At 43.3% G+C, this 13,024-nt stretch overlaps 1 pseudogene across 1 annotated transcript in view; it reads right to left on the bottom strand.

Moving 5' to 3' along the window:
* Positions 1–13,024, bottom strand: part of LOC311105478 (alpha-2-macroglobulin-like) — a 44,346-nt pseudogene that overhangs the window by 1,784 nt on the left and 29,538 nt on the right. Inside the window, exons 19-31 of the transcript XR_014615847.1 lie at positions 10,541–10,766; positions 10,244–10,370; positions 9,994–10,115; positions 9,849–9,900; positions 8,603–8,686; positions 8,303–8,480; positions 7,427–7,502; positions 7,049–7,205; positions 6,818–6,892; positions 1,724–1,886; positions 1,218–1,408; positions 717–932; positions 111–235 (exon numbers count right to left, since the gene is read on the bottom strand). The product of XR_014615847.1 is annotated as an alpha-2-macroglobulin-like (transcript). The remainder of the gene's footprint in view (positions 1–110; positions 236–716; positions 933–1,217; positions 1,409–1,723; positions 1,887–6,817; positions 6,893–7,048; positions 7,206–7,426; positions 7,503–8,302; positions 8,481–8,602; positions 8,687–9,848; positions 9,901–9,993; positions 10,116–10,243; positions 10,371–10,540; positions 10,767–13,024) is intronic.

A 13,024-nucleotide genomic window follows, 5' to 3' on the forward strand; every position in this document is an offset into this window, starting at 1 on the left:
TTGGGCCAAGTCCATTCTGGAAGACATGCTCCATAATAACACTTTGGAGTGTTATTGATAAATCTATTCAAAGAATGCTTTTGTGAATGCAAATGGCCATTCATTCTTACTGAGATTGAAGTTTTAGCGTGACTCTGGGTCTCAAAGAGTTGCTGTTGCAGTCGACCTCTGGCTTCACCTTGATGCTGAGCGTTGTGCTGTCAGTAGGAGTAGGGATGTTGTAGTGGAGCGCCACCTGGGAAAGAAAAATAGAAAAAGTCAGGAGAGGCTTCTTCAATCAACAGTCTGGGCTCTGGATATCTGTATGATGGTTACTTCAATTCTTCAATTGTAACCATTGAGTCTTGAAGAATATAACAATGGTTCTTGAGGAGTTACATTTCCCCAGCCCCATCCCTCAGCTCATAGGAGGTTGGTGGCACCTTAATTGGGGAGGACAGGCTCGTGGTAATGGCTGGAGCGGCATTAGTGGAATGGTAGCAAATACATCAAACACATGGTGTCCATGTGTTTGATGCTATTCCATTTACTGTGTTCCACCCATTATTATGTGTCGTCCTCCCCTCAGCAGCCTCCACTGCCTCAGCTGTATACCAAATCAAGTGGCACAGGGCTGCTGTTTTGCAGAAAAAACATTCCCAGACTGTAGCTTTAGAAATAGATTAAACCATATTTTGGCAACATAGGATTGGGAGGAGAGATGTGTATTCACTGACCTGCACTGAGGCACAAGCACTGCCCTTCACTTCCACACTGTACTTCCCTTCTGTGTCCTGCAGCGCCCTCTCCTGGTAGAGAAGCTTGTTGTTTTGGTTAACTTCGAAAAGGTGCTGTCCCCCACTGGGAGACTGTACTGTCACTGTGCTGGTGCCCTCTCTACTGAACACCCTGGTGGAGTAGAGTGCTAGGGCCTGGAGGGCCACCACTGTGTCCTAAACACCAATAGAACACAGACAAATCTGTTCAAAAAGAATGAAACTATCACATTTTACAGAAAGGGTCGATTTTTACATTGGTCAGTTCATAGAGTGACTATTTCCCATTTCCATCCATTATGATTTCTAGGCTCCATTTCAGTGGAAGTTAGACTCATCAGGCTTGACATGACAAGAAGCACACACATGCCTGTGATCTGGTAAAAGTCAAGGTAATAATGCCTCATTACTAGTGCACAGCACAGGGTGCCATTTCGGACCAGAGGTGTTTTGGAAGTATACCTGTGTGGAGGAGAAGCCTCCGTAGGCGTTCTGCTGCCTCACCAGCCACCTGACGATGCGGGAGGCGTAGCCCAGGTCAGTGGTAGACAGAGGGGAGGCACTGAGGGAAGCCAGCAGAACGTAGGAGCTGATCTCCACTGCCAGGGAGGCTGAGGTCTCTGAGGAGGTCTGAGTCCAGTGCAGGAGACCCCCTGAGGGACGAGGAGCGCGCACGCGCGCACACACACACAGACACAAACACACACAAACACACAGAGAGAGAAAATAGGGGCTAGCTTATTCATCACTATACAGGATACACAGTTCTTCTCTGACCCCCACAATGATTTTTTTGACAAAAACTGAGTTCAAATTGTATTTGTGTTCTATAAAATGCTTTGGGTGTTTGTTTGAGCATATTTGGAGAGCCAGGCGGGTGGAGGGTTTGCACTATTGGGATTACTCCATTGACTAACTCTATTAAGTCATGATAGCACAAACAGATCTTGGACCAGGATATGTCTCACCCTCTTGTAATGCGATCGTGTCCAGGTGCTGCAGAAGCTGTGCCCGGGTCTCCATGTTCCCTGGCAGGGTAAAGGTGTAGGCCATTAGAGCAGTAGTGTAGGTGTTGGACAAATCACTGGTGGAGTTCCTCAGGCAAGACAAGCTGCCATACACAACAGGATCCTGGAGCACAGAATAACAGAGCAACACGTTAAGAGACATGTTTTTGTTTTTTTTACCTTTATTTAACCAGGCAAGACAGTTGAGAACAAGTTCTCATTTACAACTGCGACCTGGCCAAGATAAAGCAAAGCAGTGCGATAAAAACAACAACACAGAGTTACATATGGGGTAAAACAAAACATAAAGTCAAAAATACAACAGAAAATATATATACAGTGTGTGCAAATGTAGCAAGTTATGGAGGTAAGGCAATAAATAGGCCATAGTGCAAAATAATTACAATTAGTATTAACACTGGAATGATAGATGTGCAAGAGATGATGTGCAAATAGAGATACTGGGGTGCAAATGAGCAAAATAAATAACAATATGGGGATGAGGTAGTTGGGTGGGCTAATTTCAGATGGGCTGTGTACAGGTGCAGTGATCGGTAAGGTGCTCTGACAACTGATGCTTAAAGTTAGTGAGGGAGATAAGAGTCTCCAGCTTCAGAGATTTTTGCAATTTGTTCCAGTCATTGGCAGCAGAGAACTGGAAGGAATGGCGGCCAAAGGAGGTGATGGCTTTGGGGATGACCAGTGAGATATACCTGCTGGAGCGCATACTATGGGTGGGTGTTGCTATGGTGACCAATGAGCTAAGATGAGGCGGGGATTTGCCTAGCAGTGATTTATAGATGGCCTGGAGCCAGTGGGTTTGGCGACGAATATGTAGTGAGGACCAGCCAACAAGAGCGTACAGGTCACAGTGGTGGGTAGTATATGGGGCTTTGGAGACAAAATGGATGGCACTGTGATAGACTACATCCAATTTGCTGAGTAGAGTGTTGGAGGCTATTTTGTAAATGACATCGCCGAAGTCAAGGATCGGTAGGATAGTCAGTTTTACGAGGGCATGTTTGGCAGCATGAGTGAAGGAGGTTTTTTTGCAAAATAGGAAACCGATTCTAGATTTAACTTTGGATTGGAGATTCTTAATGTGAGTCTGAAAGGAGAGTTTACAGTCTAACCAGACACCTAGGTATTTGTAGTTGTCCACATACTCTAGGTCAGACCCGTCGAGAGTAGTGATTCTAGTCGGGTGGGCGGGTGCCAGCAGCGTTCGATTGAAGAGCATGCATTTAGTTTTACTAGTGTTTAAGAGCAGTTGGAGGCTACTGAAGGAGTGTTGTATGGCATTGAAGCTCTTTTGGAGGTTTGTTAACACAGTGTCCAATGAAGGGCCAGATGTATACAAAATGGTGTCGTCTGCGTAGAGGTGGATCTGAGAGTCACCAGCAGCAAGAGCGACATCATTGATATACACGGAGAAAAGAGTCGGCCCAAGAATTGAACCCTGTGGCACCCCCATAGAGACTGTCATAGGTCCAGACAACAGGCCCTCCGATTTGACACATTGAACTCTATCTGAGAAGTAATTGGTGAACCAGGCGAGGCAGTCATTTGAGAAACCAAGGCTATTTAGTCTGCCAATAAGAATGCAGAGTCGAAAGCCTTGGCCAGGTCGATGAAGACGGCTGCACAGTACTGTCTATTATCGATCGCGGTTATAATATCATTTAGGACCTTGAGCATGGCTGAAGTGCACCCATGACCAGCTCGGAAACCGGATTGCATAGCGGAGAAGGTACGGTGGGATTCGAAATGGTCGGTGATCTGTTTGTTAACTTGGCTTTCAAAAACTTTCGAAAGGCAGGGCAGGATAGATATAGGTCTGTTACAGTTTGGATCTAGAGTGTCACCCCCTTTGAAGAGGGGGATGACCGCGGCAGCTTTCCAATCTCTGGGGGTCAAAGACGTTACGAAAGAGAGGTTGAACAGGCTAGTAATAGGGGTTGCGACAATTTCGGCGGCTAGTTTTAGAAAGAAAGGGTCCAGATTGTCTAGCCCAGATGATTTGTAGGGGTCCAGATTTTGCAGCTCTTTCAGAACATCAGCTGTCTGAATTTGTGTGAAGGAGAAGCGGGGGAGCGTGGGCAAGTTGCAGCGGAGGGTGTAGAGCTGGTGGCCGGGGTAGTGGTAGCCAGGTGGAAAGCATGGCCAGCCGTAGCAAAATGCTTGTTGAAATTCTCGATTATCGGTGGTGATAGTGTTTCCTAGCCTCAGTGCAGTGGGCAGCTGGGAGGAAGTGCTCTTATTCTCCATGGACTTTACAGTGTCCCAAAACTTTTTGGAGTTAGTGCTACAGGATGCAAATTTCTGTTTGAAAAAGTTAGCCTTTGCTTTCCTAACTGCTTGTGTATATTGGTTCCTAACTTCCCTGAAAAGTTGCATATCGCGGGGGCTATTTGATGCTAATGCATTACGCCACAGGATGTTTTTGTGCTGGTCAAGGGCAGTCAAGTCTGAGGAGAACCAGGGGCTATATCTGTTCTTAGTTCTGTATTTTTTGAATGGGGCATGTTTATTTAAGATTGAGAGGAAATTACTTTTAAAGAACAACCAGGCATCCTCTACTGACGGAATGAGATCTATATCCATCCAGGATACCTGGGCCAGGTCAATTAGGAAGGCCTGCTCGCTGAAGTGTTTTAGGGAGCGTTTGACCGTGATGAGGGATGGTCGTTTGACCGCGGACCCGTTACGGACGCAGGCAATAAGGCAGTGATCGCTGAGATCCTGGTTGAAGACAGCGGAGGTGTATTTAGAGGGTAAGCTAGTCAGGATGATATCTATGAGGGTACCCATGTTTACGGATTTAGGGTTGTACCTGGTAGGTTTGTTGATAATTTGTGTGAGATTGAGGGCATCTAGTTTGGATTGTAGGATGGCCGGGGTGTTAAGCATATCCCAATTTAGGTCACCAAGCAGTACGAACTCTGAGGATAAATGGGGGTCAATCAATTCACATATGGTGTCCAGGGCACAGCTGGGGGCTGAGGGGGGTCTGTAGCAAGCGGCAACAGTGAGAGACTTATTTCTGGAAAGGTGGATTTTTAGAAGTAGAACCTCAAACTGTTTGGGCACAGACCTGGATAGTATGATAGAGCTCTGCAGGCTCTCTACAGTAGATTGCAACTCCACCCCCTTTGGCAGTTCTATCTAGACAGAAAATGTTATAGTTGGGGATGGACATTTCAGAATTATTGGTGGCCTTCCTAAGCCAGGATTCAGACACTGCTAGAACATCAAAGGTTGGCGGAGTGTGCTAACGCAGTGAATAACTCAAACTTAGGAAGGAGGCTTCTGATATTTACGTGCAGAAAACCAAGGCTTTTACGGTTACAGAAGTCAACAAATGATAGCTCCTGGTGAGTAGGAGTGATACTGGGGGCTGAAGGGCCTGGGTTAACCTCTACATCACCAGAAGAACAGAGGAGGAGTAGAATAAGGATACGACTAAAGGCTTTAAGAACTGGTCTTCTAGTGCGTTGGGTACAGAGAATAAAGGGGGCAGATTTCCGGGCGTTGTAGAAAAGATTCAGGGCATTATGTACAGAAAAGGATTTGGAAGGATATGAGTACAGTTGAGGTAAACCTAAGCGTTGGGTAACAATGAAAGAGATAGCATCACTGGAGGCACCGATTGAGCCGGTCTCGGCGTGTATGGGGGGTGGAACAAAGGAACTATTTGAGGCAGTTTAAGAGGGATTTGGGGTTCTACAGTGAAATTGTATAATAAGAACTAACCCAAACAGCAATAGGCAAGGCATATTGACATGGGAGAGAGGCTTAAAGCAATCACAGGTGTTATTAGAGAGAGCTAAGACAACAACAGGTAATGGCGATACATTTTGGGCTGAGACTGAGGCTAAACAGAATTAACAGGACAGGGTACCGTGTAAAGGAACAGTCCAGCAGGCATCAGCTGTGCAGCTGAGTGATCATAAGGTCCAGTGAACAGCAATATGTGAGTCCGAGAGCAGTTCAAATTGGTGCTTCAGCACAGCGAGCAGGAAGCACAGTTGTAGTTTGCGTGTGCTAGCGGGCCGGGGCTAGCAGATGGATCTTCGTGGTCGACATCGTAACGGGAAGCCTGTTGAAACCACATCAGACGATTTCGTCGGCAAACCAGTCGTGTTGGATCGGCGGGGCTCAGTGTCAACACTAGGAGGTCCCATCCGGTTGACAGAGAGGTAGATAGCCGGGAGATGGGCCTGGCTCGAGGCTAGCTCAAGGCTAACTGGTGCTTGCTACGGGGCAATGGTAATTAGCCAACAACAGGTTGCAGCTAGCTGGTTGCGATGATCCACCGCTAGGGTCCAGTGATTCCGGCAGAAAGTCCGATATGCTCTGGGTCGATAGCACGCTGTGCAGACTGGCCCACGAATTGTCCAGGCTAGAGCTAGAGCTGGCTGGTGGGTAGTGCAGGCCACGGACGATGGTGAAGACGCTAGCGGTGGCTAATAGCATGTAGCCATTCGGTTGCAGCTAGACTAGTTTGAGCTTAAGGTTCTTGATAAAAGATATAAAGAAATAATTGAATCCTTTCCACGTTGGGTGAGGCGGGTTGCAGGAAAGTATATTTAGTTAAAGAATGAAAAGTAAAATTGAGAGATATATACAAAATAGACAAAAAAACGGGCTATTTACACTAGGACACAGAAAAAAACACGTCCGCACTGCTACGCCATCTTGGAAAGATACTGGCATGACAATACAAACAGATCTGGGACTAGGCTACAGACATTCATGCTGAAGCACTTCTAGTTTTTCAGTTTACAGTAGTAACTAAGCCTACTCAGTTTTAACAGCACAATACCATTTAGATCTGCTTATGGTAACACATTATTATACTTATTGCATAGGCTACTTTGAGAGAAAAACATTATTTAACTGTCAATTTTAAATACACAATACACAACTCATTACATTGTAGATGACAGTTGATGTAAGAGGTACACAACAGTCTTCATATAGGAGGCTAATTCAGTTGCCTGTAATGGACATTGTTGTAGTGAGAAACAATGGTTATGTGGAGATGCTACTTACCGACACTGACATGTTGAGCTCCAGCATTGAAGCAGTGATGTAGGCCGTCAGTGTGACTTCATCTGTCACCCCACCCTACAAAACAATGTCAAAATACTAAAACGTGTATAAACTGTATTTAGCCTGAGACAATTCTGTTGAAATCATCATTCACAATTTTATGGCTGGTCTGACAAGACATACAACTACATCTTCTTACATCTTCTATCAGTTTATTATCAATATAAATACCTTCATTCTGTTATTAAAGAGTTTCCCCAATCTGATGAAACAGCCATGTTTGCCTTGTCGACTTTCTAACCAAGTCTTGGATTGCTCAATTTTTGCCGGGTCAATATAGATGAAAGACTGTGCTTTGCCAAAGGATCTCAAGACAAAAGCAGTCAGCCTGAGGAAAGAGAACTTGATTTGAATGTCCCGTCATAATACCCACATAAGGTTGTCATAAACATGACTTAGAGCTTGACATTACATGCAATGACAGCTTATTTTAACTTATGTCACATCCATGGTCTCCGTCAGAGACAATGCCATTTGATTGGTCAATACTTAATTGAAACAGACACAGTTATAATGTGTTTACCAGTAGGTGAAAAACACAATACTCACCAAGTGTTGCCCGAGCCTTGTCCAAATGTGCTGTATGCACCATCAAAATGCTTGTAGTTCAGCTGCCTTTGGTAACCTGTCGGCGTGTTTTTAGAGTGAAGAACAAAGAGACCATGTGTTTTTTATAGTCACTGAGAGGTGTGCCCCAAATGGCACCCTATTCCCTATAAAGTACACAACTTTTGCCAGGAAAAAATTAGTGCGCTATTTAGGGAATAGGTAGGGTTGGGTAGATTACTTTCTAAAGGTAATCCGTTACAGTTACTAGTTGCCTGTCCAAAACTGTAATCAGTAACGTAACTTTTGGATTTCCCAAACTCAGTAACGTAATCTGATTACTTTGTTACTTTTGGATTGCTTTCCCCTTAAGAGGCATATAAGAAGATAAAAAAGGATCCATCGAGAAAACAGAAAGATGTCAATGTGTTTTTTTTCAGCAAATTAAAAGTTAGTAATAATCTAGTTTTTCAAAAGTATCTGTAATCTGATTACAATGTTTTTGCTGGTAATGTAGCTGATTTTTTTGTAATCAGATGACATGGAACTGATTAGATGTAATCAGTTACTCCCCAACCCATTTGGGATGCAGCCTCAATATTCTCTGATCAAATGATTTCAGTGGGGAAACATCTGGAAGTCCCTACATGTGTTGGGTCAGTGATGCTCTGTTGATAAGACACTGTGATGTCATCTATGCTGGAGCGCTATCATTTACATGATAGCAGGGTCGTAGTCATTAGGGCACACTGTGGTGAAACTTTTTTTAAATTATTCAACGGAAAACAAACAAAAGGGCTCTTATTGGACAAATCCAGCCCTGTTTTCTTCCGTTTGGTGTCTAATCAATACGATCCATATTTTGAGGGACTCTCTTACCACTAGTGGAGGAACTTGGTAGCCTTGTCTCAAATTGCTGGAGTGAGCTGCTCTGTGTTCCTCAGGTACTCCAGGATGTAGATATTGGGGGCCAGGAGGGCCATATTCTGCTCTCCACACCCATATGGCATCTGCAACAGTCCATCCAGGTTCTTGAGGGCCCGACCCAGGATGTCCCCTACAGAGAAACATGGGACTTCTGTAAGACTGTCCTCTATAGCAAACAGCAGCGTTATCACTGGAGAAGGGTTGCTTTTCCCACCACTACGCCTCTCTAAACAATACAATGGTTTATTTTACCCAGGACTGAGAGGGACATTCGATCAGATCCATCCACCACATTCTTGGGGAGTTGCAGTTCCACATCCTCTGTCAGAGCTTCTCCTATGGACACAGATGATAAGATGAATGGAGATGATCAGTTCAACCAAAGTGATGTCATGACTCTCCTGGCTGAGGATCCAAAGGCCTCAGATCAGCTAACATTGGAACAATATTTATATCATCCGAATGTTAAGAATGGTCAGTGGGGACCTAAAGAACAATGATGTCATATTGTTTATTATTTTGTGATGTCATTAAGGATGGTATCAATAAATAACTGTAACTCGGAGAATGTACACATTCTATCTATCAAGTTTACACCCAAATGTTGTATAAAATATATGATTAAAGATGAGAGTATTTTGGTGAAGATAGGAATGTGATTTTAGTCTTCTAATGAGATAATTGTTTTTCATATAAACTTTTGCCCAGTCAGTAACCACGCCCCAAGGGAGCACAGACATTGTGTTGGCGTGATGGAACGCCCCCTTTTTATCCAAGGATAAAAAGCCTTGGTAACAAAATGTACATTTAGATCAGAAAGCGTGGATCTGTGGCTCTCATCAACACCTTCCCCATAGGAGTGATTGGTTTCTACAGAGAGACGACAAACAAAGACAGACACGTAAATACATTCATTAATTTTTCTCCGAATGGGCGGTGGTTAGGGTGCTAAGTATTCGGATTAATGTGGAGCATAGTTTCTAAATGTTATACGATAAGTTTGACTCTCTTTGTCCCTCTCTCCCGCCTTCTTTATCTACCCCTCCCTTTCCTTTGATAACCAAGCAGTCATAATGTTGTTTGTCCGCTAGGGACCTTTTCTCATGTATTAAGTATGTATGTATTCTGTGTTATTATTTAGTTAGCTAGTAAATAAATAATTAAGCAAATTTGTGTATTGCTGACTCATAAGTAAGGTTGGGGTTCTTGCGGATCCAAGGATTATGCGACATTCAGAATGAGACTGATATGAGGTAATGATTAATAAGTGACTGTTATCGATATGTAACATATGTATATTTTAGAGTTACATTCGGGAGATGGTAACTCTATAAACAACTTATTCCGTGGTGCCCCAAATCCTAATGAGTTAATTGTTACATGATTAATTTAATCGAGTGACAATTAAACATAGTTAGTTGATTCAATAAATAACAGTCATCACATTAATAAAATTCACTTCACTACATTGAACATTCAAAGTTCACGCTTTACTGACCAGTTGGACATAGCAACCAGTTGTAGGTGTCGGTCTTCTCTGTTCCCTCCGCCTGAGAGGAGAGGAGATTATTTTCAGTCAAAGGCAGTTACACTAGATGGTATCTGTACAGCAGTATGTTTCACCACAGCAGGAGACTACATACCTTCACCAGCAGGCTATGTGTGACTGTGTCGATGCGTCCTCTCTCTGGTACATTCACAATTTCATTGTCACATGCAGCGTGGGACTGGACAGCCTCTGCACTAACGGACACGTTCAAATCCCCTACACACACATTGACAGACAGAGTGCAGCACAGGTTACACAACATCCAATACGGTGACTGAGAGTACACAACTCAGGTTGACATCCATTCTGCTGTTTGAACGTTTGAATGAAGACTGATGACTTACCCAGGACAGATGGTGCCATTGTCCAACTGAAGGTCTTTTGTCCATTGGCACACAAGCATGATGAGTACTGGGCATCATTCAAGGGTGTGAGAGTGTAGTCTAAGGAGTGAGCCGGAGTCACAGAAACCTGCCAAATAGGAACAATTTAAACAAAACATGGAAAACCCAAGAATGATACCCTGGATCTACATTTTTTTTTTTATAAACACTGACTAGACAAACTGCAACAAAACAAAACACAAGATTTTATACAACTTAAGAAACAACTCAAGAAACGATCATGATGCAGTGCCGTACCATGATGCACTTGGACAGGTAGTTGAACACAGTGGCCTTCAGCTCAAAGTGCTCTCCACGGATGATGGAGTAGGGCAGGGTGAGCTCTAGGAAGAAGGGCTGGAAGACAATGATCTCCACCGGAGGAGCCAGACCGAAGCCACCAGGGGCCAGGCAGAATGCCTCTGTCTCCCAGGTGGTGATGGTGTCTGGGACTGTAAGGGGCATGTATGCTGTTCCAGATTCCCTGTACAGAGGTCAGAGTTCAAACAGAAAGCCACTAAGTAGATAATTCAAATTGTTCTATGCATCATTTGGGGTCTCTATAAGCTTCAATTTGAGGTCCTAAACCTAGCATGAACGTGTATCGTTGTAGCTGTGTGGGCTAATATTGTCAAAATATTTGCCTTGGGGTAAGTTAAGCCACCAGAAAGCAACCACTATTGTTGCTGTTCAAGAGATAAGGGTCACAGATTTCTGGTCTGAATTGTATCAAATATTGAACAAAGGGCAATATTAAATAGGTGGGTGCATAGGCCATTCAAAGTGGGTGCATAGGCCTACACATTACACTTACTGTTAGATATCAATAAGACGGCTAACTATCAGTTATAGGCTATATTTAGTTAGCGATCTAGCTAACCACTTCCTCAGGTGGTGAATTAGCCCCAAATGAATTAGCCTATGTGATATTAGTGCCAAAAAATATGTAGACAAATGAATCTCATCCACCTCTGGCCTGCTGGCTCCCCTACCTCTGCGGAAGCATAGTTCCCGCTCAGCCCGGTCAAAACTGTTCGCTGCTCTGGCACCCCAATGGTGGAACAAGCTCCCTCACGACGCCAGGACAGCGGAGTCACTCACCACCTTCCGGAGACATTTGAAACCCCACCTCTTTAAGGAATACCTGGGATAGGATAAAGTAATCCTTCTACCCCCCCCCCCCCCTCCCCCCTTTACTCCAACCCCCCCCCCCCCCCCCAAAAAAAAACAATAAAAAAACAAACATTGTAAAGTGGTTATCCCACTGGCTATAAGGTGAATGCACCTATTTGTGAGTCACTCTGGATAAGAGTGTCTGCTAAATGACGTAAATGTAAATGTAAATGTAAAAACATCAGAAAATTCTGGAAAAATATTTTTATAGTAAAATAATAACAATTGCCTAGTTGTCAAACCCCACATATATGCCAATCACTGGTTCTTGAATCATACCATTTTAGTAGTCTAGTACACTTGTTAATTATATACTTTGAATTACTTTATAAGACGCTGAGGCTACTAATTTTTTTTATTGTGTGACCCCACTGTAAATGTGGTGCAACCAAATCATTAGCTGGTGCCACCAACTGAACATTTTAGTATGGAGCCATGTGACTATGCTCTTACACATAGAATAGATAGCACACTAGTCCCCAATTTGGAAATACTCATGTTTCTAAATGAAAAAATGCTGAATTAGATTAATGTTTTTAAATGTTTTAAAATGTCTGGTGTTAGGAGTGAAAGTAATCCAAAAGTAATAAAATGCAATCGGATTACATTAATCATTTTGAGTAATCCATTACATTCCTGATTACTTAATTTTTAATGTAACTGTAATCATTAACGGATTACATTTTTCAAGTAATCTGCCCAACCCTGCCCAGGCTTAATGCAAGGCATTATCGCTGGGATATGACGTACAGTGCCTTGCAAAAGTATTCATCCCCCTTGGCGTTTTTCCTATTTTGTTGCATTACAACCTGTAATTTAAATAGATTTTTATTTGGATTTCATGTAATGGACATACACAAAATAGACCAAATTCGTGAAGTGAAATGAAAAAAATTACTTGTTTATAACGGAAAAGTGGTGCTGTGACGAGGTGTGAATGAAGGAGTGAGGCGCAGGAGGTAAAACACCGAAGTCCAGAGTTTATTCCGTTTACATAAATAAAACGCACCCAGCGTCAAAATGAAACTATCACAAGGGAAATATTCCACCTTGGCAATAACAAATGGAAGAGTAGCTCAACCGAGCTACTCGCTCTCACAAATACAATCACTCACAAAGACAAGGGGAACAGAGGGAACGCTTACAGTGGGGGAAAAAGTTATTAGTCAGCCACCAATTGTGCAAGTTCTCCCACTTAAAAAGATGAGAGAGGCCTGTAATTTTCATCATAGGTACACGTCAACTATGACAGACAAATTGAGAGAAAAAAATCCTGAAAATCACATTGTAGGATTTTTTATGAATTTATTTGCAAATTATGGTGGAAAATAAGTATTTGGTCACCTACAAACAAGCAAGATTTCTGGCTCTCACAGACCTGTAACTTCTTCTTTAAGAGGCTCCTCTGTCCTCCACTCGTTACCTGTATTAATGGCACCTGTTTGAACTTGTTATCAGTATAAAAGACACCTGTCCACAACCTCAAACAGTCACACTCCAAACTCCACTATGTCCAAGACCAAAGAGCTGTCAAAGGACACCAGAAACAAAATTGTAGACCTGCACCAG

The sequence above is a fragment of the Coregonus lavaretus genome, assembly GCF_964263955.1.
Source record: "Coregonus lavaretus genome assembly, chromosome: 30".
NCBI classification, from domain to species: Eukaryota; Metazoa; Chordata; class Actinopteri; order Salmoniformes; family Salmonidae; genus Coregonus; species Coregonus lavaretus.